We start from the raw sequence: 23,682 nt of genomic DNA on the forward strand, positions 1-23,682 counted from the left end.
TTTTACCACCAAGTATTAAGTGTTGTTTTCCAGAGGGATCAAATACTTATTTCTCACTGCAAAATGCAGAAAAATCATCTAATTTATACAATGTGATTTTCTTCATTTTTTTTTGGGATATTCTATCTCTCAATGTTAAAATTAACCAACCCTTAAAATTATAGACTGTTCATGTCTTTGTCAGTGGGCAAACTAAGAAAGACAGCAGGGGATCAAATATTTATTTCCCCCACTGTGTATATAATTATATATACAGTTATATGAAAAAGTTTGGGCACCCCTATTAATCTTAAGCTTAATGCTTTCTTAAAATTGGTGTTTTTGCAGCAGCTATTTCAGTTTGATCTATGTAATAACTGTTGGACACAGTAATGTTTCTGCCTTGAAATGAGGTTTATTGTACAGAAAATGTGCAATCCGCATTATACAGGAAGAGGAGGTGAGCTGTGATATCACCTATTGTGAATGGTGGATCCTGTGTTATCTACTGTATATAGAGGTGTTATCAGTCATTGTACAGGAGGAGGAGGTGAGCTGTGATATCACCTATTGTGAATGGTGGATCCTGTGTTATCTACTGTATATAGAGGTGTTATCAGTCATTGTACAGGAGGAGGTGAGCTGTGATCTCACCTATTGTGAATGGTGGATCCTGTGTTATCTACTGTATATAGAGGTGTTATCATTCATTGTACAGGAGGAGGAGGTGAGCTGTGATATCACCTATTGTGAATGGTGGATCCTGTGTTATCTACTGTATATAGAGGTGTTATCAGTCATTGTACAGGAGGAGGTGAGCTGTGATCTCACCTATTGTGAATGGTGGATCCTGTGTTATCTACTGTATATAGAGGTGTTATCATTCATTGTACAGGAGGAGGAGGTGAGCTGTGATATCACCTATTGTGAATGGTGGATCCCGTGTTACCTACTGTATATAGAGGTGTTATCAGTCATTGTACAGGAGGAGAAGGAGGTGAGCTGTGATCTCACCTATTGTGAATAGAGGATCCTGTGTTATCTACTGTATATAGAGGTGTCATCAGTCATTGTACAGGAGGAGGAGGAGGTGAGCTGTGATCTCACCTATTGTGAATGGTGGATCCCCTGTGTCATCTACTGTATATAGAGGTGTTATCATTCATTGTACAGGAGGAGGAGGAGGTGAGCTGTGATCTCACCTATTGTGAATGGTGGATCCTGTGTTATCTACTATATAGAGGTGTTATCAGTCATTGTACAGCATGAGGAGGTGAGCTGTGATATCACCTATTGTGAATGGTGGATCCTGTGTTATCTACTGTATATAGAGGTGTTATCAGTCATTATACAGGAGGAGGAGGTGAGCTGTGATATCACCTATTGTGAATGGTTGGTCCCCTGTGTCATCTACTGTACATAGGGGTGTTTTCAGTCATTGTACAGGAGGAGGAGAAGGAGGTGAGCTGTGATCTCACCTATTGTGAATAGAGGATCCTGTGTTATCTACTGTATATAGAGGTGTTACCAGTCATTGAACAGGAGGAGGAGGAGGTGAGCTGTAATACCACCTATTGTGAATGGTGGATCCTGTGTTATCTACTGTATATAGAGGTGTTATCATTCATTGTACAGGAAGAGGTGAGCTGTGATCTCACCTATTGTGAATGGTGGACCCTGTGTTATCTACTGTATATAGAGGTGTTACCAGTCATTGAACAGGAGGAGGAGGAGGTGAGCTGTAATACCACCTATTGTGAATGGTGGATCCTGTGTTATCTACTGTATATAGAAGTGTTATCAGTCATTGTACAGGAGGAGGAGTAGGTGAGCTGTGATATCACCTATTGTGAATGGTGGATCCTGTGTTACCTACTGTATATAGAGGTTATCAGTCATTGTACAGGAGGAGGAGGAGGTGAGCTGTGATCTCACCTATTGTGAATGGTGGATCCTGTGTTACCTACTGTATATAGAGGTGTTATCAGTCATTGTACAGGAGGAGGAGGTGAGCTGTGATCTCACCTATTGTTAATGGTGGATCCTGTGTAATCTACTGTATATATAGTTATCATTCATTGTACAGGCGGCGTAGATGAGCTGTGATCTCACCTATTGTGAATGGTGGATCCTGTGTTATCTACTGTATATAGAGGTGTTATCAGTCATTGTACAGGAGGAGGAGGAGGAGGAGAGCTGTGACATCACCTATTGTGAATGGTGGGTCCCCTGTGTCATCTGCTATATATAGAGGTGTTATCAGTCATTGTTCAGCATGAGGAGGTGAGCTGTGATATCACCTATTGTGAATGGTGGGTCCTGTGTTATCTACTATATATAGAGGTGTTATCAGTCATTGTACAGGAGGAGGAGGAGGAGGAGAGCTGTGACATCACCTATTGTGAATGGTGGATCCTGTGTTATCTACTGTATATAGAGGTGTTATCAGTCATTGTACAGGAGGAGGAGGTGAGCTGTGATATTTCCTTTTGTGAATGGTGGATCCTGTGTTATCTACTGTATATAGAGGTGTTATCATTCATTGTACAGGAAGAGGTGAGCTGTGATCTCGCCTATTGTGAATGGTGGATCCTGTGTTACCTACTGTATATAGAGGTGTTATCAGTTATTATACAGGGGGAGAAGGTGAGCTGTAATACCACCTATTGTGAATGGTGGGTCCCCTTTGTTATGTACTGTATATAGAGGTGTTATCCGTCATTGTATAGGAGGAGGAGGTGAGCTGTAATACCACCTATTGTGAATGGTGGAACCTGTGTTATCTACTGTATATAGAGGTGTCATCAGTCCTTGTACAGGAGGAGGAGGTGAGCTGTGATATCACCTATTGTGAATGGAGGATCCTGTGTTATCTACTGTATAAAAAGGTGTTATCAGTCATTGTACAGGAGGAGGAGGTGAGCTGTGATATCACCTATTGTGAATGGTGGATCCTGTGTTACCTACTGTATATAGAGGTGTTATCAGTCATTATACAGGGGGATGAGGTGAGCTGTGATACCACCTATTGTGAATGATGGGTCCACTTTGTTATCTACTGTATAAAGAGATGTTATCAGTCATTGTACAGGAGGAGGAGGAGGTGAGCTGTGATCTCACCTATTGTGAATGGAGGATCCTGTGTAATCTACTGTATATAGAGGTTTCATCAGTCATTGTACAGGAGGAAGAGGAGGTGAGCTGTGACATCACCTATTGTGAATGGAGGGTCCCCTGTGTCATCTACTGTATATAGAGGTGTTATCAGTCATTGTAGAGCATGAGCAGGTGTGCTGTGATATCACCTTTTGTGGATTGTGGATCCTGTGTTATCTACTGTATATAGAGATGTTATCAGTAATTGTACAGTTGGAGAGGTGAGCTGTGACATCACCTATTGTGAATGGTGTGTTCCCTGTGTCATCTACTGTATATAGAGGTGATATCAGTCATTGTACAGGAGTTGGAGGAGGTGAGCTGTGATATCACCTATTGTGAAAGGTGGATCCTGTGTTATCTACTGTATAAAGAGGTGATATCAGTCATTGTAAAGGAGGAGGAGGTGAGCTGTGATCTCACCTATTGTGAATAGTGGATCCTGTGTTATCTACTGTACATAGAGGTGTTATCAGTCATTGTACAGGAGGAGGAGGAGGTGAGCTGTGATATCACCAATTGTGAATGGTGGATCCTGTGTTATCTACTGTATATAGAGGTGTTATCAGTCATTGTGGAGGAGGAGGTGAGCTGTAATACCACCTATTGTGATTGTTGGGTCCCCTGTGTTATCTACTGTATGTAGAGGTGTTATCAGTCATTGTACAGGAGGAGGAGGGGGTGAGCTGTGATTTTACCGATTGTGAATGGTGGATCCTATGTAATCTAATGTATATAGAGGTGTTATCATTCATTGTACAGGAGGAGGAAGTGAGCTGTGACATCACCTATTGTGAATGGTGGATCCTGTGTTATCTACTGTATATAGAGGTGTTATCAGTCCTTGTAGAGGAGGAGGAGGAGGTGAGCTGTGATGTCACCTATTGTGAATGGTGGATCCTGTGTAATCTACTGTATATAGAGGTGTTATCGTTCATTGTACAGGCGGCGTAGGTGAGCTGTGATATCACCTATTGTGAAAGGTGGATCCTGTGTTATCTACTGTATATAGAGGTGTTATCAGTCATTGTACAGGAGGAGGAGGTGAGCTGTGATGTCACCTATTGTGAATGGTGGATCCTGTGTTATCTACTATATATAGAGGTGTTATCAGTCATTGTACAGGAGGAGGAGGAGATGAGCTGTGATCTCACTTGTTGTGAATGGTGGATCCTGTGTAATCTACTGTATATAGAGTTGTTATCATTCATTGTACAGGAGGGGGAGGTGAGCTGTGATCTCACTTATTGTGAATGGTGGATCCTGTGTAATCTACTGTATATAGAGGTGTTATCGTTCATTGTACAGGAGCCGGAGGTGAGTTGTGATATCACCTATTGTGAATGGTGGATCCTGTGTAATCTACTGTATATAGAGGTGTTATCGTTCATTGTACAGGAGGAGGAGGTGATCTGTGATATCGCCTATTGTGAATGGTGGGTCTCCTGTGTTACCTACTGTATATAGAGGTGTTATCAGTCATTGTACAGGAGGAGGAGGAGGTGAGCTGTGACATCACCTATTGTGAATGGTGGGTCCTCTGTGTCATCTACTATATATAGACGTGTTATCAGTCATTGTACAGGAGGAGGAGATGAGCTGTGATCTCACTTATTGTGAATGGTGGATCCTGTGTAATCTACTGTATATAGAGGTGTTAATAGTCATTGTACAGGAGGAGGAGGAGGTGAGCTGTGATATCACCTATTGTGAATGGTGGATCCTGTGTTATCTACTGTATATAGAGGTGTTATCAGTCATTGTACAGGGGAGGAGGTGAGCTGTAATACCACCTATTGTGAATGGTGGGTCCCCTGTGTTATCTACTGTATATAGAGGTGTTATCATTCATTGTACAGGAAGAGGTGAGCTGTGATCTCGCCTATTGTGAATGGTGTATCCTGTTTTATCTACTGTATATAGAGGTGTTATCAGTCATTGTACAGAGGAGGAGGTGAGCTGTGATCTCACCTATTGTGAATGGTGGATTCTGTGTAATCTACTGTATATAGAGGTGTTATCATTCATTGTACAGGAGGAGGAGGTGATCTGTGATATCGCCTATTGTGAATGGTGGATCCTGTGTTACCTACTGTTTATAGAGGTTTCATCAGTCATTGTACAGGAGGAGGAGGAGGTGAGCTGTGACATCACCTATTGTGAATGGAGGATCCTGTGTTACCTGCGGTACATAGATTTGTTATCAATCATTATACAGGAAGAGGAGGTGAGCTGTGATATCACCTATTGTGAATGGTGGGTCCTCTGTGTTATCTACTGTATATAGAGGTGTTATTAGTCATTGTACAGGAGGAGGAAGGGGTGAGCTGTGATCTCACCTATTGTGAATGTTGGATCCTGTGTTATCAGTCATTGTACAGGAGGAGGAGGAGGTGAGCTGTGATATCGCCTATTGTGAATGGTGGATCCTGTGTTAACTACTGTATATAGAGGTGTTATCAGTCATTGTACAGGAGGAGGAGTAGGTGAGCTGTGATATCACCTATTGTGAATTGTAGATCCTGTGTTACCTACTGTATATAGATGTGTTATCAGTCATTATACAGGGGGAGAAGGTGAGCTGTAATACCACCTATTGTGAATGGTGGGTCCCCTTTGTTATGTACTGTATATAGAGGTGTTATCTGTCATTGTATAGGAGGAGGAGGTTAGCTGTGATATCACTTATTGTGAATGGTGGATCCTGTGTTACCTACTGTATATAGAGGTGTTATCAGTCATTATACAGGAGGAGGAGGTGAGCTGTGATATCACCTATTGTGAATGTTTGGTCCCCTGTGTTAACTACTGTATATAGATGTGTTATCAGTCATTGTACAGGAGGAGGTGAGCTGTGATGACACTTATTGTGAATGGTGGATCCTGTGTTATCTACTGTATATAGAGGTGTTATCAGTCATTGTACAGGAGGAGAAGGTGAGCTGTGATATCACCTATTGTGAATGGTGGATCCTGTGCTATCTACTGTATATAGATGTGTTATCAGTCATTGTATAGGAGGAGGAGGGGGTGAGCTGTGATCTCACCTATTGTGAATGGTGGATCCTGTGTTATCTACTGTATATAGAGGTGTTATCAGTCATTATACAGGATGAGGAGGTGAGCTGTGATATCACCTATTGTGAATGGTGGGTCCCCTGTGTTATCTACTGTATATAGAGGTGTTATCAGTCATTGTACAGGAGCAGGTGAGGTGTTATCAGTCATTGTACAGTAGGAGGTGAGCTGTGATATCACCTATTGTGAATGGTGGGTCCCCTGTGTTATCTACTGTATATAGAGGTGTTATCAGTCATTGTACAGGAGGAGGAGGTGAGCTGTGATCTCACCTATTGTGAGTGGTGGATCCTGTGTTATCTACTGTATATAGAGGTGTTATCAGTCATTGTACAGGAGGAGGAGGGGGTGAGCTGTGATCTCACCTATTGTGAATGGTGGATACTGTGTTACCTACTGTATATAGAGGTGTTATCAGTCATTATACAGGAAGAGGAGTTGAGCTGTGATATCTATTGTGAATGGTGGATCCTGTGTTACCTACTGTATATAGAGGTGTTATCAGTCATTATAAAGGAGGAGGAGGAGGAGGTGAGTTGTGATCTCACCTATTGTAAATGGTGGATCCTGTGTTATCTACTGTATATAGAGGTGTTATCAGTCATTGTACAGGAGGAGGAGGGGGTGAGCTGTGATCTCACCTATTGTAAATGGTGGATCCTGTGTTATCTACTGTATATAGAGGTGTTATCATTCATTGTACAGGAGGAGGAGGTGGTGAGCTGTGATATCACCTATTGTAAATGGTGGATCCTGTGTTATCTACTGTATATAGAGGTGTTATCAGTCATTATACAGGAGGAGGAGGTGTGCTGTGATATCACCTATTGTGAATGGTGGATCCTGTGTAATCTACTATATATAGAGGTGTTATCAGTCATTGTACAGGAGGAGGAGGTGAGCTGTAATATCACCTATCGCCACGGAAGACTATCGCTGGGGGTTGTAGTCTTCAGTGGCGGTGACCCGGTCCGTGCCCAGGGCTTTCAAACCAGTGGCAGTCTTAGTGTAATAATAAGTGTCCGACTACGCTACCCGTGGATTGCGGTCAGTGGAGACCGCCGCTGTGCCGCAGACTGCTGATGTTGTATGCGCAGCCAAGTATGGGATAACTCCCCACGGGAGAAGCATTGCCTCAGGGCAGCTAGTGTGGATGATGGGAGTGATGGTGTGAGCGTCCCAGTATTAATGGTGCTGGTGCAGCGATGAAACACAGAGACGTGTGGTTGCAGTTTCCAATGCTTTACTCACAGTTCTTTACTGGTCCTAGTCACGTCTGTACCGGCGGTGACTGCCCAAGCCGTTCTGCGTCCACCAGGCAAGGGGCTCGACCAACTCCCAGGCAATTCCAGAGCGTGGCACAGGGCTCCCTTCTCTTTCTTGCTCTGGCCGTCCCCACCAGTGACCCACCTTTGTCCAGCTTCCTCGGGCCTTCTCTTGGCGAAACCTCTCTCCGGTTTCCCTGACCCTATGTGGTATGCTTTCCTGGTGGATGTAGTGAGGGGTCGCACCAAGATGTGGTCACAACCTTCGGTCTTTGGCTGAGGAATTTGTTGCCTCCACCAATTTGGGTTCCGGTACCCTGCTCTGCCAACCCTTCACCCGCACTCTCCTGGGCCTATGGGGTCCCTTCTTCTCTGGTGTCTCTGAGCCTCTCTTAATGTGCTGTTCCTTGTTTCCTTTCTGTTCCAGTTCCTTGCTGTTTCTGTTCCTCTCCTCTGGCTCTGGCCTCCACTCCAGGCCGGCCTCGTGGAGCTGGGCCCAGACTGAGCCACAGCTCCCTGTCAGCCCTCTCTGGCTGAACTCTCCTTCTCTCTTCTCCTCCTGACTGGACTGAACTGACTACTCTAAGATGGTGCCCACCTTATATACCTCCCTCTATGTGTGAGCCCAGGTGACTAGCAACCAATGGGCTCCTACCTATGCCCAGAGAGCCACCCCTATCTGCTCCTACACCACTGGGTTTTCCTCCCCCTCCCCACTCCAGCCAGGGACATGGTCAGTTGTGCCTACATATATATATAAATGGGAGCCCCGTAGAGCTGTCCCTCGGAAATGGGGTGTGTGTGGTGTATGCAGCTTACTGAGTCCTGGTCCACACTCCATCCTTACCCGGGAGTGGAATATCACACCTCTGGGTCGAGGTGCAATACCCCTGTAGCAGCCGAGCCCTCAGGGTGCTACACATGTATGACCGGCCGCTCTGTTAACTCCTCCTGGCGGAGGCAGGGTGCATGTATGACCGGCCGCTCTGTTAACTCCTCCTGGCGGAGGCAGGGTGCATGTATGACCGGCCGCTCTGTTAACTCCTCCTGGCGGTGGTCTTCTGGCTACAGGAATACTGAGGCCGCCAGTGGTGGTATCCGCTGCATAGGTTATGATTGATCTCATCTCTTCCAATCATCATGTAATTCACCAGATTTTTAATATACCGTATATACTCGAGTATAAGCCGAGTTTTTCAGCACATTTTTTGTTCTGATAAAGCCCCTCTCGGCTTATACTCTGGTATATACTCGAGTATATAGAAATTCTGGTGGTGGATAGTGCTGGGGGAGGTTGCGACGGTGGAGGAGCGGGGCACACGCAGTAGCCGCTGCTGCAGCTACCACGTGTGCCCGCGCTAAAGAGAAATTAATATTCCCTCTTCTCCACTCCCATGGGCGTGGAGAAGAATGAATATTCATTCTCTTTAGTAGCGGACACAGAGAAGCTTTGAGCCGCAGTTCCTGCTGACAGTGCCCGCTACTAAAGAGAGTGCATATTCACTCTTCTCCACGCCCATAGTCCCGGGGTGGAGAGGAGTGAATGTGCCAGCAGCTCAGCGTCTGAGAGCGCATGGCAGTGACGGCACCGCGTCCACGACTCACGATCTACACTCGTCCTCACTATTGTGATACCATCGCGTCCACGACTCACGATCTACACCCGTCCTCACTATTGTGATACCGCGTCCACGACTCACGCTCTACACTCGTCCTCACTATTGTGATACCACTGAATGTTATGCATGGGGGGCGATGGCACTGAATGTTATGCACAGCGGGGGGAAGGGCCAGACGTTATGCATCGGGGGTCGATGGGACCGGACGTTATGCACAGGAGGAGCAATGGGGCTGGATGTTATACACCAGGAAGGGGGGGATGGGACCGGACATGATACATCCGGGGAGGGGACGAAATGGGGCAGGACATTATACACCGGGGGGGCAAGATGGTGCCGGACGTTATGCACCGGGGGGGATGGTGGGGCCAGGTATTATTCTAGCTCACAGCTGGGGGTTCAGGGCTGGAGACCCCTCTATAATATCTATAAGCACTAATACGGTATATAGAGAGCAGTCGTCTTGATAAGAGAATCCATTTAATGTTTATCTCCATATAAATGGAGAACCCCTTTAAGAGCGCTCACCCCCTGACTGTATAAAGGGGTAAATGATGCTTCTGTCTGGTCTCCAGGTTTACATGTATGATTTGGTTTTCCTTTATTATCGGTTTCCCTTTACAGAGTCGGGGTGCCATTCCTCCGGAGGCCTTTGAAGTGAAGGCGCTGGCGGCCGCCATGTCTGGATAAGGTGTGCGAGGACGAGTCTCCGCTGATCCGACTTCTGGTTACACGGAGGAGATTCCTGATTTCTTTTGTCCTTCTGTTCATGTCCTCGTGTTTCTTGTCTGTTGTTCGGGGTCTTGTGGTACAAATGGTAAAATGTGGCCTCGTTCCTGTCGTGTAGACGGCACCAAAGGTTTCTGCAGAGAATCTGCAGCGTTCTGTTACTGCTGCTCTGTGAGAAGGAAATTGTGCGATGTGGACGGAGGAAATATTGTTTCTTGTATTATAGGGTTTTATGGCTTCACTTTTGTATAAAACATCCATTAAAGGAAGCGTTCTGTTACTAGATGTTATATTGTGTGACTCCACCGCGCCCACGACTCACGCTCTACACCCGTCCTCACTATTGTGTGACTCCACCGCACCCACGACTCACGCTCTACACCCGTTCTCACTATTGTGTGTTACCACCGCGCCCACGACTCACGATCTACACCCGTCCTCACTATTGTGTGACTCTACCGCGCCCACGACTCACGCTCTACACCCGTCCTCACTATTGTGTGAATCCACCGCGCCCACGACTCACGATCTACACCCGTCCTCACTATTGTGTGAATCCACCGCGCTCACGATCTACACCCGTCCTCACTATTGTGTGAATCCACCACGCCCACCACTCACGCTCTACACCCGTCCTCACTACTGTGACACTACCGCGCCCACGACTCACGATCTACACCCGTCCTCACTATTGTGTTACCACCGCACCCACGACTCACAATCTACACCCGTCCTCACTATTGTGTGTTACCACCGCGTCCATGACTCGCGCTCTACACCCGTCCTCACTATTGTGTGTTACCACCACATCCACGACTCACGATCTACACCCGTCCTCACTATTGTATGATACCACCGCGCCCACGACTCACGCTCTACACCCGTCCTCACTATTGTGTTACCACCGCGTCCACGACTCATGATCTACACCCATCCTCACTATTGTGTACCACCATGTCCACGCCTCACGATCTACACCCGTCCTCACTATTGTGATACCACCGCGTCCACGACTCACGCTCTACACCCGTCCTCACTATTGTATGATACCATGGGTCCACGACTCACGATCTACACCCGTCCTCACTATTGTGTGTTACCACCGCGTCCACGACTCACGATCTACACCCGTCCTCACTATTGTGTGTTACCACCGCGCCCACGACCTCACGATCTACACCCGTTCTCACTATTGTGTGTTACCACCGTGCCCACGACTCACGATCTACACCCGTCCTCACTATTGTGATACCACCATGTCCACGACTCACGCTCTACACCCGTCCTCACTATTGTGTGATACCACCGCGTTCACGACTCACGCTCTACACCCGTCCTCACTATTGTATGATACCACCGGGTCCACGACTCACGATCTACACCCGTTCTCACTATTGTGTGTTACCACTGCGCTCACGATCTACACCCGTCCTCACTATTGTGTGTTACCACCGCGCCCACGACTCACGATCTACACCCGTCCTCACTATTGTGATACCACCGGGTCCACGACTCACGATCTACACCCGTCCTCACTATTGTGTGTTACCACCGCGTCCATGACTCACGCTCTACACCCGTCCTCACTATTGTATGATACCACCGCGCCCACGACTCACAATCTACACCCGTCCTCACTATTGTATGATACCACCGCATCCACGACTGACGATCTACACCCGTCCTCACTATTGTGTGACTCCACCGCGCCCACGACTCACGCTCTACACCCATCCTCACTATTGTGTGTTACCACCACATCCACGACTCACGATCTACACCCGTCCTCACTATTGTATGATACCACCGCGCCCACGACTCACGCTCTACACCCGTCCTCACTATTGTGTGTTACCACCGCGTGCACGACTCGTGATCTACACCCGTCCTCACTATTGTGTACCACCATGTCCACGCCTCACGATCTACACCCGTCCTCACTATTGTGATACCACCGCGTCCACGACTCACGCTCTACACCCGTCCTCACTATTGTATGATACCATTGGGTCCACGACTCACGATCTACACCCGTCCTCATTATTGTGTGTTACCACCGCGTCCACGACTCACGATCTACACCCGTCCTCACTATTGTGTTACCACCGCGCCCACGACTCACGATCTACACCCGTCCTCACTATTGTGTTACCACCACGCCCACGACTCACGATCTACACCCGTCCTCACTATTGTGATACGACCATGTCCACGACTCGCGCTCTACACCCGTCCTCACTATTGTGTGTTACCACCCCGTCCACGACTCATGATCTACACCCGTCCTCACTATTGTGACACTACCGCGTGCACGACTCACGATCTACACCTGTCCTCACTATTGTGTGTTACCACCGCGTCCACGACTCACGATCTACAATCATCCTCACTATTGTGATACCACCGTGTCCACGACTCACGATCTACACCCGTCCTCACTATTGTGTTACCACCATGTCCACGCCTCACGCTCTACACCCGTCCTCACTATTGTGATACCACCGTGTCCACGACTCACGCTCTACACCCGTCCTCACTATTGTGATACCACCGTGTCCACGACTCACGCTCTACACCCGTCCTCACTATTGTGATACCACCGCGTTCACGACTCACGCTCTACACCCGTCCTCACTATTGTGATACCACCGCGTCCACGACTCACGATCTACACTCGTCCTCACTATTGTGATACCATCGCGTCCACGACTCACGATCTACACCCGTCCTCACTATTGTGATACCGCGTCCACGACTCACGCTCTACACTCGTCCTCACTATTGTGATACCACCGCGTCCACGACTCACGATCTACACTCGTCCTTACTATTGTGGTACCACCGCGTCCACGACTCACGATCTACACTCGTCCTCACTATTGTGATACCACCGTGTCCACGACTCACGATCTACACCCGTCCTCACTATTGTGATACCACCGCGTCTACGACTCACGATCTACACCCGTCCTCACTATTGTGACACTACCGCGTCCACGACTCACGCTCTACACCCGTGCTCACTATTGTGATACCACCGTGTCCACGACTCACTATCTACACGTGCATTTCGTATGGAGGAAATAGTTTCTTGAATTATAGGGTTTTAAGGCTTCAGAGCGAATGTTCACTTTTGTATAAAACATCCATTAAAGGTTCTGTTACTAGATGTGATTATATTGTGTGACAACACAGAGTCCACGCCTCACGCTCTACACCCGTCCTAACTATTGTGTTTCCACCATGTCCATGCCTCACGCTCTACACCCGTCCTCACTATTGTGCTACCACCATGTCCATGCCTCACGCTCTACACCCGTCCTCACTATTGTGCTACCACCATGTCCACGCCTCACGCTCTACACCCGTCCTCACTATTGTGCTACCACCATGTCCATGCCTCACGCTCTACACCCGTCCTCACTATTGTGCTACCACCATGTCCACACCTCACGCTCTACACCCGTCCTCACTATTGTGATTATCATGTCCATGCCTCACGCTCTACACCCTTCCTCACTATTGTGCTACCACCATGTCCACGCCTCACGCCCTACACCCGTCCTCACTATTGTGTTACCACCATGTCCACCCCTCACGCTCTACACCCGTCATCACTATTGTGATACCACCATGTCCACGCCTCACGCTCTACACCCGTCCTCACTATTGTGATACCACAATGTCCCCGCCTCACGCTCTACACCCGTCCTCACTATTGTGATACCACCATGTCAACGCCTCACGCTCTACACCCGTCCTCACTATTGTGATACCACCATGTCAACGCCTCACGCTCTACACCCGTCCTCACTATTGTGATACCACCATGTCCACGCCTCACGCTCTACACCTGTCCTCACTATTGTGTTACCACCATGCCCACGCCTCACGCTCTACAGCCGTCATCACTATTGTGATACCACCATGTCCACGCCTCACGCTCTACACCTGTCCTCACTATTGTGTTACCACCATGTCCACGCCTCACGCTCTACAGCCGTCCTCACTATTGTGATACCACCATGTCCACGCCTCACGCTCTACACCCGTCCTCACTATTGTGATACTACCATGTCCATGCCCCACGCTCTACACCCGTCCTCACTATTGTGATACCACCATGTCCACGCCTCACGCTCTACACCCGTCCTCACTATTGTGATACCACCATGTCCACGCCTCACGCTCTACACCCGTCCTCACTATTGTGATACCACCATGTCCACGCCTCACGATCTCACCCGTCCTCACTATTGTGATACCACCATGTCCACGCCTCACGCTCTACATCCGTCCTCACTATTGTGATACCACCATGTCCACGCCTCACGCTCTACACCAGTCCTCACTATTGTGATACCACCATGTCCACGCCTCACGCTCTACACCCGTCCTCACTATTGTGATACCACCATGTCCACGCCTCACGCTCTACATCCGTCCTCACTATTGTGATACCACCATGTCCACGCCTCACGCTCTACACCAATCCTCACTATTGTGATACCACCATGTCCACGCCTCACGCTCTACACCGGTCCTCACTATTCTGTGATAACACAGGCGCTTAGTGCACCTTTGGCGAGGCCAAACATTTAAAACGAGTCTGACAGCACAGAACGACTGTTTAAACCAAGCACCGGCCCTCGGTGCACCGTGATTTGGCCAAACATTGCTCTATGAAGCCAGAGCTATCATCAAAGGTGGGGGGGGGCGAGGTGTGCAAATGGAGAGAAAACAAGCACGTGGGAAGGCGACCTTCAATGTTTGGCTGCACCATGATGCACTAAGCGCCTGCGCTTGGTTTGAACAGTCATTCTGTGCTGACTCCCTTTTAGGTTGACTGCACAAGTCCATCAAGTTCAACCAGTACAATAACACGTTGATCTAGAGCAGTGTTCCCCAAACCCCATCCTCACGGCCCCCCACAGGTCACGTTTTCAGGATTTCCATAGTGTTGCACAGGTGAGAGAATTCCTGATGTCTTGATGATACTTCCATCACCTGTGTAACACTAAGGAGATCCTGAAAACATGACCTGTGGGGGCCATGAGGACTGGAGTTTGGGAAACACTGATCTAGAGGAAAGAAAACAAAAACCCCGGGAGACAGATGCTAATTGCCCCATATCAGGGGAAAATTCCTTCCTGACTCCACAAACGGCAATCAGGCGAGTTCCCTGGATCACCATCATCACACAATCTAGAAACTATAAGATTATATTCTTCAAGAAAGGTGTCCAGGCCCTCCTTGTATACTGGTAGTGAATCCACCATGACAGCATCATGTGACAGAGAGATCCATAGTCTTAATGCTCTTACAGTAAAGAATCCCCGTCTGTTATTATGATTAGACTAGATGGTGGCCCGATTCTAATGCATCGGGTATTCTAGAATAGGTATGCGGCCGACCGGGCGCAATCAGCAGAGCTGTGTTTCAATTTTGCGGCAAAATCGCTGATTGGTCGAGGCCGGCAACCGTAACCAATCAGCAAAGCGGTGTTAAAATTTGGCGCCTATATCGCAGATTGGTCGCGAGTAATCAGCACAGCGGTGTTTAAATTTGGCACTAATAATGCTGATTATTCGAGACCGGTAACCGCGACCAATCAGCAGAGCGGTGTTTAAATTTGGCGCCAATTTCGCTGCTTGGTCGCGGCCGGCCACCGCGACCAATCAGCGAAGCGGTGTTTAAATTTGGCACCAATACTGCTGATTGATCTCGGCCGGCGGCCTCGACCAATCAGCAGAGCGGTGGTTGAATTTCGCGCCAAAATCGCTTAGTCGCGGGCGGCGGCCGCGACCAATCAGCAAACCGTGTTAGTGAGGACTGGAGAGCATGTTTAAATTTGGCGCCAAAATCGCTAATTAATCGCGGCTGACGGCCGCGACCAATCAGCAGAGCGTTGTTTAAATTTGGCACAAAATAACGCAGATTGGTCGCGGCCGGTGGTTGCGACCAATCAGCAGAGTGAGGTTTAAATTTGGCCCCAATACTGCTGATTGATCTCGGCCAGCGACCGCGATCAATCAGCAGAGCGGTGTTTAAATTTGGCGCCAAAATCGCTGATTGGTCGCAGCTGGAGTCCGCGATCAATCAGCAGAGCGTTGTTTAAATTTGGCGCCAATCTCGGTGATTGGACGCGTCTGGCGTCCGCATCCAATCAGCACAGCGGTGTTTAACTTTAGCGCCAAGATCACTGATTGGTCGCGCTCTCTGCACGCGACCAATCAGCGAATCGTATTGGTGAGGAGCGGGGAGCGGAATCGTATTAGTGAGGACCGGGGAGCGCCGCTGCCTGTGCGGCTACTTCCACTGCGAGAACCCGGGACATGAGCGGGCGCTCGCAGCAGAAATATCCCGACCGGCAGCGCCGCTCCCCGGTCCTCCCTTCACACCCTAGCCGCTGATGTCTCCACAGTATCCGCATGGTGTTACAAAGGTCCGGACATTTGTGTTAAAAATCGCTGATTGGTCGCTGGCGCTGCCCGCGACCAATCACCGATTTGGGTGCCAAATTCAAATATCGACCGCGACCAATCAGCACAGCGGTGTTTAAATGTGGAGCCAAGATCGGTGATTGGTCGCGGCCGATATTTAAATTTGGCGCCCAAATCGGTGATTGGTCGCGGGCAGCGCCAGCGATCAATCAGCGATTTTTAACACAAATGTCCGGACCTTTGTAACACCATGCGGATACTGTGGGGACATCAGCGGCTAGGGTGTGAAGGGAGGACCGGGGAGCGGCGCTGCGGGTCGGGATACTTCTGCTCCGAGCGCCCGCTCATGTCCCGGGTTCTCGGAGCGGAAGTAGCCGCACAGGCAGCGCCGCTGACATCCATGCGGCTAGGGCGTGAAGGGAGGACCGGGGAGCGGCGCTGACATCCAATTGGTCGTGGCCGGTATTTAAATGTGCCGCACAAATCGTTGATTGGTTGCGGACTTGGCCCGCGACCAATCACTGATCTTGCGGCCAAAGTGAAACACTACTGTGCTGATTGGTCTCGGACGCTGCCCGCGACCAATCACCGATTTGGGCACCAAATTTAAATATCGGTCGCGACCAATCACAGATCTTTGCTCCACATTTAAACACCGCTGTGCTGATTGGTCGCGGCCGATATTTAAATGTGGCGCCCAAATCGGTGATTGGTCGCGGGCAGCGTCGGCGACCAATCAGCACAGCGGTATTTAACTTTTGCGCTAAGATCAGTGATTGGTCGGGTCCGAAGACCGCGACCAATAATCGAATCGTCTTGGTGAGGACCGGGGAGCAGCGCTGCCTGTGCGGCTACTTATGCTGCGAGAACCCGGGACATAGCGGGCGCTCGCAGCAGAAGTATCCCGACCCGCAGCGCCGCTCCCCGGTCCTCCCTTCCGCATGGAGGTCAGCGGCGCCGGCGGTCCTTCCCCTGCTACCGGCCGGGAGATGAGCGCCTCGCGCCGCTCATCTCCCGGCTGCATCTCCGTCCCGCAGATGGGTCCGGCGGTCGGGTTCCTTCTGCTGTTGCCGGCCGGGAGATGAGCCGCTAACTGCCGCCATCTTTTTTCAGAAATCCCGCGGCGTTGATTGGCTGCTGCCGGACCAATGAGCGACGCGGGATTTCCTTGACTGACTGACTGAATTATATATATATAGAAGATGGAGAGGACGCCTCCTTGTCATTGTTGCAGATCAAGGTGTAGAAAGATCATCAGAAAATCTGGGTCCTGTCCCCTCATCCATTTCTCCATTGTAATGAGATTTCCCGTCAGCCGTCTTTTCTCCCAACTGAATAACCCCCAGTCTGATCCCTCGTCCTCTGCAGTCCCTCATTCCCTTCATCACCTTGGTTGTTCTGCACCCGCTCTAGTTCATCTATATCTTCCTTATAGACTGGAGCCCAAAATTGTCCCCAGTCCTGTGTGGCCGCAATAGGGACTTGTATAAAGGCAGAAGGACGTTCTCCTCAGGAGCAGCTCGGCCTCTTTTAATGCATCCCATCATTTTATTTGCCGGCCACTGGTCACTAAAGTGGACTTCAACTTCCGCCCATACACGCAAGTCTATAGCGACTATTTTACCCATTGTTTTACCATTTAGTACATAATTGTACGTTTTATTTCCTCAACCCAAGTCATTGATCTCACATTCTAGGTACCTGCAGCCAACACTAGGGGGAGTTCTTTGCATTCTGTTTATATAAGGAACACAAATCTGTATGCATGTGGCACCCTCTAGTGGTGGCTATGAGCAAAGCAGAAAGAAATTTATAATTTACATGGGGAATTTTGATGCTATTAAAAAATAATATAGCACAGAACAACCTAAAAGTTACAAATATTCTGCATGATAGCCATAGGAAGTAATAGGGCATATAGAGAGGCTTTTAAGCAGAACAGACAAGCTGGTGTCATACTAATAAAGGGAGCGTGACCAACCCCCATTAAATGCCATCATTGCCCCCCATCCCCTTATAGGGGGGGGGGTATATAAAAGTAGACAACCCCTTTAAGCATCAGGTCTCTATAACAGATTGTAAAAGCTCCTCGTGGGGTGATTGTATTACACCGTAATGAATCATCTCAGGCGCAGTTTTTACATCATAAGAAAATCAAAAAGCCGCTAATTCCATCTTTAATGAGGAGAAAGGTAAATTATCTATATATATATAATCGTCTTATCCCATCTGTCTGTCTGTCTGTCCAGGAAATCCCGCGTCGCTCATTGGTCCGGCAGCGGCCAATCAGCGCTGCGGGATTTCTGAAAAAAGATGGCGGCCGTTAGCGGCTCATCTGGGGGACGGAGCTGAGCGGCGATGCAGCCGGGAGATGAGCTCCGCGAGGCGCTCATCTCCCGGCCAGCAACAGCAGAAGGAACCCGACCGCCGGACCCATCTGCGGGACGGAGATGCAGCCAGGAGATGAGCGGCGCAAGGCGCTCATCTCCCGGCTGGTAGCAGCGGAAGGACCGCCGGTGCCACTGACCTCCATGCGGAAGGGAGGACCGGGGAGCGGCGCTGCGGGTCGGGATACTTCTGCTGCCAGCGCCCACTATGTCCCGGGTTCTCGCAGCGTAAGTAGCCGCACAGGCAGCGGCGCTCCCCGGTCCTCACCAAGAAGATTCGATGATTGGTCGCGGTCTTCGGACCCGACCAATCACTGATCTTGGCTCCACATTTAAACACCGCTGTGCTGATTGGTCGGCGACGCCGCCCGCGACCACTCACCGGTTTGGGAGCCACATTTAAATATCGGCAGCGACCAATCAGCACAGCGGTGTTTAAATGTGGAGCCAAGATCGGTGATTGGTCGCGGCCGATATTTAAATTTGGCGCCCAAATCCGTGATTGGTCGCGGGCAGAGTCCGCGACCAATCAGCACAGTAGTGTTTAACTTTGGCCGCAAGATCAGTGCTTGGTCGCGGGCCAAGTCCGCGACCAATCAACGATTTGTGCGGCACATTTAAATAGCGGCCGCGACCAATTGGACCCGCAGCGCCGCTCCCCGGTCCTCCCTTCACGCCCTAGCCGCATGGATGTCAGCATTTGTGTTAAAAATCGCTGATTGGTCGCTGGCGCTGCCCGCAACCAATCACCGATTTCGGCGCCAAATTTAAATATCGGCCGCGACCAATCACCGATCTTGGCTCCACATTTAAACACCGCTGTACTGATTGGTCGCGGACGCTATTTAAATGTGCCGCCCAAATCGGTGATTGGTCGCGCACAGCGTCGGCGACCAATCAGCACAGTGGTGTTTAACTTTAGCGCCAACATCACTGATTGGTCGCGCTCTCCGCACGCGACCAATCAGCGAATCGTATTGGTGAGGAGCGGGGAGCGGAATCGTATTAGTGAGGACCGGGGAGCGCCGCTGCCTGTGCGGATACTTCCACTCCGAGAAGCCGAGAGCGGTGTTTAAATGTGGAGCCAAGATCGGTGATTGGTCGCGGCCGATATTTAAATTTGGCGCCCAAATCGGTGATTGGTCGCGGGCAGCGCCAGCGACCAATCAGCGATTTTTAACACAAATGTCCGGACCTTTGTAACACCATGCGGATACTGTGGGGACATCAGCGGCTAGGGTGTGAAGGGAGGACCGGGGAGCGGCGCTGCGGGTCGGGATACTTCTGCTGCGAGCAGTCGCTCATCTCTCGGCTTCTCGGAGTGGAAGTATCCGCACAGGCAGCGGCGCTCCCCGGTCCTCACTAATACGATTCGCTGATTGGTGAAGAGCTGGAAGGCAGCAACGAGACGAGAGGGGGCTCACGGGGAAAGAAAGGGTTAACGTCCGGCCCCGGCAGGCAGCGCTGACAAGGGGCGATGGATGCTATATGCTGGGAAACCTTCCATCATGGGGACATTCTGCATCTGGGGGTCTTCAGGGGAACTCGTCAAGATCCTGAGGCCCCAAAGGACGAGAGGCTGAAATACAGATTCAGTGCAGGTATAACACACGGACGCCCTGCAAAGGCTACGGGGATTTAGGGTTACTGCAGGGTAATGGGGGGGTTTTCAGGAATGATTGACTAATAAGGGGTTAAGCACATATGTGCTGCTCAGCGAGAGCTCATTGATGGGAATAGCTGATTTTTCAGGGCAAATTCAATATTGGAGCCCATTAGTGACCTGTCCACCTTTCCAAGTTGTACACAATTTTAATTTATTTTATCTTTTTACATAAGACTTTAAAATGCTGATTACTCACAGCCACCACTAGGGGGAGCTCAGTGCATACAACACACCACAGGCGCCCTCTAGTGGTGACCGCAGGCAGCATGAAGCTCATTATATACAGCAGGTGCCCTCCAGTGGTGGCTGCAGCTAGCGCAGAGTTCAGTGCATACAACATACCGTAGGCGCCCTCTAGTGGTGGCTGCTGGCAACGCAGAGCTCTGTCCATACAACAGCGCAGGCAATGCAGAGCTCAGCGCATACACCACAGGCGCCCTCTAGTGGAGGCTGCTGGCAGCGCAGATCTCAGTGCATACACCACAGGCACCCTCTAGTGGAGGCTGCTGACAGCGCAGATCTCAGTGCATACACCACAGGTGCCCTCTAGTGGAGGCTGCTGGCAGCGCAGATCTCAGTGCATACACCACAGGCGCCCTCTAGTGGAGGCTGCTGGCAGCGCAGATCTCAGTGCATACACCACAGGCGCCCTCTAGTGGAGGCTGCTGACAGCGCAGATCTCAGTGCATACAACACATCACAGGCACGCTCTAGTGGTGGCTGCTGGCAGCGCAGAGCTCAGTGCATACACCACAGGCGCCCTCTAGTGGTGGCTGCTGACAGCGCAGAGCACAGTGCATACACCATACCACAGGCGCCCTCTAGTGGTGGCTGCTGGCAGCGCAGAGCACAGTGCATACACCATACCACAGGCGCCCTCTAGTGGTGACTGCTGGCAGCGCAGATCTCTGTGCATACACCACAGGCTCCCTCTAGTGGTGGCTGCTGGCAGCGCAGAGCACAGTGCATACACCATACCACAGGCGCCCTCTAGTGGTGACTGCTGGCAGCGCAGATCTCTGTGCATACACCACAGGCGCCCTCTAGTGGTGACTGCTGGCAGCGCAGATCTCAGTGCATACACCACAGGCGCCCTCTAGTGGTGGCTGCTGGCAGCGCAGATCTCAGTGCATACACCACAGGCGTCCTCTAGTGGAGGCTGCTGGCAGTGCAGATCTCAGTGCATACACCACAGGCGCCCTCTAGTGGTGGCTGCTGGCAGCGCAGATCTCAGGGCATTCACCACAGGCATCCTCTAGTGGAGGCTGCTGGCAGCGCAGAGCTCAGTGCATACACCACAGGCATCCTCTAGTGGTTACTGCAGGCAGTGCGGAGCTCAGTACATACAACAGGCGTCCTCTAATGGTGACCGCTGGCTGCATGGAGCTCAGTACATAACGAAAGTGCCCTCCAGTGGTGGAAGCAGCCAGCGCAGAGTTCAGTGCATACAACATACCGCAGGCGCCCTCTAGTGGTGGCTGCTGGCAGCGCAGAGCTCTGTCCATACAACAGCACAGGAAAGGCACAGCTCAGTGCATACAACAGCACAGGTGCCCTCTAGTGGTGGCTGATGGTGGTATGGAGCTCAGTGCATTCAACATACCACAGGTGCCCTCTAGTGGTGGCTGCTGGCAGTGCAGATCTCAGTGCATACACCACAGGTGCCCTCTAGTGGAGACTGCTGGCAGCGCACAGCTCAGTGCATACACCACAGGCGCCCTCTAGTGGAGACTTCTGGCAGAGCAGAGCTCAGTGCATACACCACAGGTGCCCTCTAGTGGAGGCTGCTGGCAGTGCAGATCTCAGTGCATACACCACAGGTGCCCTCTAGTGGAGGCTGCTGGCAGTGCAGATCTCAGTGCATACACCACAGGTGCCCTCTAGTGGAGGCTGCTGGCAGTGCAGATCTCAGTGCATACACCACAGGTGCCCTCTAGTGGAGGCTGCTGGCAGCGCAGAGCTCAGTGCATACACCACAGGCGCCCTCTAGTGGAGACTGCTGGCAGCGCAGAGCTCAGTGCATACACCACAGGTGCCCTCTAGTGGAGGCTGCTGGCAGCGCAGAGCTCAGTGCATACACCACTGGTGCCCTCTAGTGGAGGCTGCTGGCAGCACCTTAATTCTTGTATTAGAAGACAGACTTTAGACATAGTAAATAAATTGGTGCAGATTCCTGAACATTCACATCACACTGAACCACATGATCAGAAACTGGCACCTGAGATTTTTCTTGCTTCCAGGCTGAAAGTTGAGTACCAGGGGCCCCTAATGTTACAGCCCACCCGTCCATAGCTCTGATCACTGCTCTGCTGAAGGGGATGGGTGGTCTCATTTCTGCAGGGAGAAGTGCTGGCAGCAAAGTCCAACACCCGACCTGTATAGCGCCTTATAATAGGAGCCGTATACGATACCTGCCCCCCCCAATGCAGAGCGGAAACCATCTGCACGGCCCTGTCCTGTGACCAGCCTGATCCCCACCGTCCACAATCTCTACAGTCTGGATCTAAATGTCTGGCCATTAATCCCTACAGCTCATAGTATCATTTGCAGGGGCAAATTCTATCCCTCCGTTCAGTTTCTGGGAAAGCTGAGTGATGAGCAATATGGCCGCCCTGACTGCTCCCACATAGGTGCACTGAGCGATACACAGAGCCGATCAGCCATCTCCCATGGTAAATGTATGGCGGCCGTATTCTGCCCTCATCCAGCTCATTGGACGCGATATAGAAAAGCGACGCCTTCATAGAAAACAACGGAAATTACAGAATGTATTAGTGCAAGTCAGACTAAAGTCAAGGAGCTGTCCGGGCATGCTGGGAGTTGTAGTTTCACAACAACCAGAGACCGTTGCCCTGTGACTTTCCCTTATACGGCAACAAGGCGTAGTGCAGCATCATACAGGTAAAATCTATAGGAAATGCTGTTATCACCTCCAGAGCAGCAATCGCAAGTCTGCCAGATTCCTCCTAGCTTCTCAGCCTTCGTGAACCCCCCCCTCCGCCCTGCGGCCCACCCCTGGTGGTCTCACATAGCGCATGCTCTGCTGCGGGGCATTGGGGGAGGTGCAGTGTTTCCTCCAGATCACACAGGACAGATTATTCCATATGATTATTATTATTATAAACCATTTCTCATATTTGTTACATATTTTACATGGTACAAGATCAGACAAATCAGACTGATGAGAGAAGAGATAAGAAACTTTCCCCACTACCCTCTCCTGCCCGCTACAGACGGCTGATACCAGAGAGGCAACTGCACATTTCGGATTTGCCCTGACCTATAGTGGAGGAGAAACCGTTGCTGTTTGCGATGGCGCTGAGCTACCTGCGCGTGGTACAGAATAGGGCAGACCGAGGG

The sequence above is a fragment of the Phyllobates terribilis genome, unplaced genomic scaffold, assembly GCF_046119375.1.
Source record: "Phyllobates terribilis strain yellow unplaced genomic scaffold, ASM4611937v1 Scaffold_3__8_contigs__length_932513732, whole genome shotgun sequence".
In the NCBI taxonomy this organism is placed as follows: Eukaryota; Metazoa; Chordata; class Amphibia; order Anura; family Dendrobatidae; genus Phyllobates; species Phyllobates terribilis.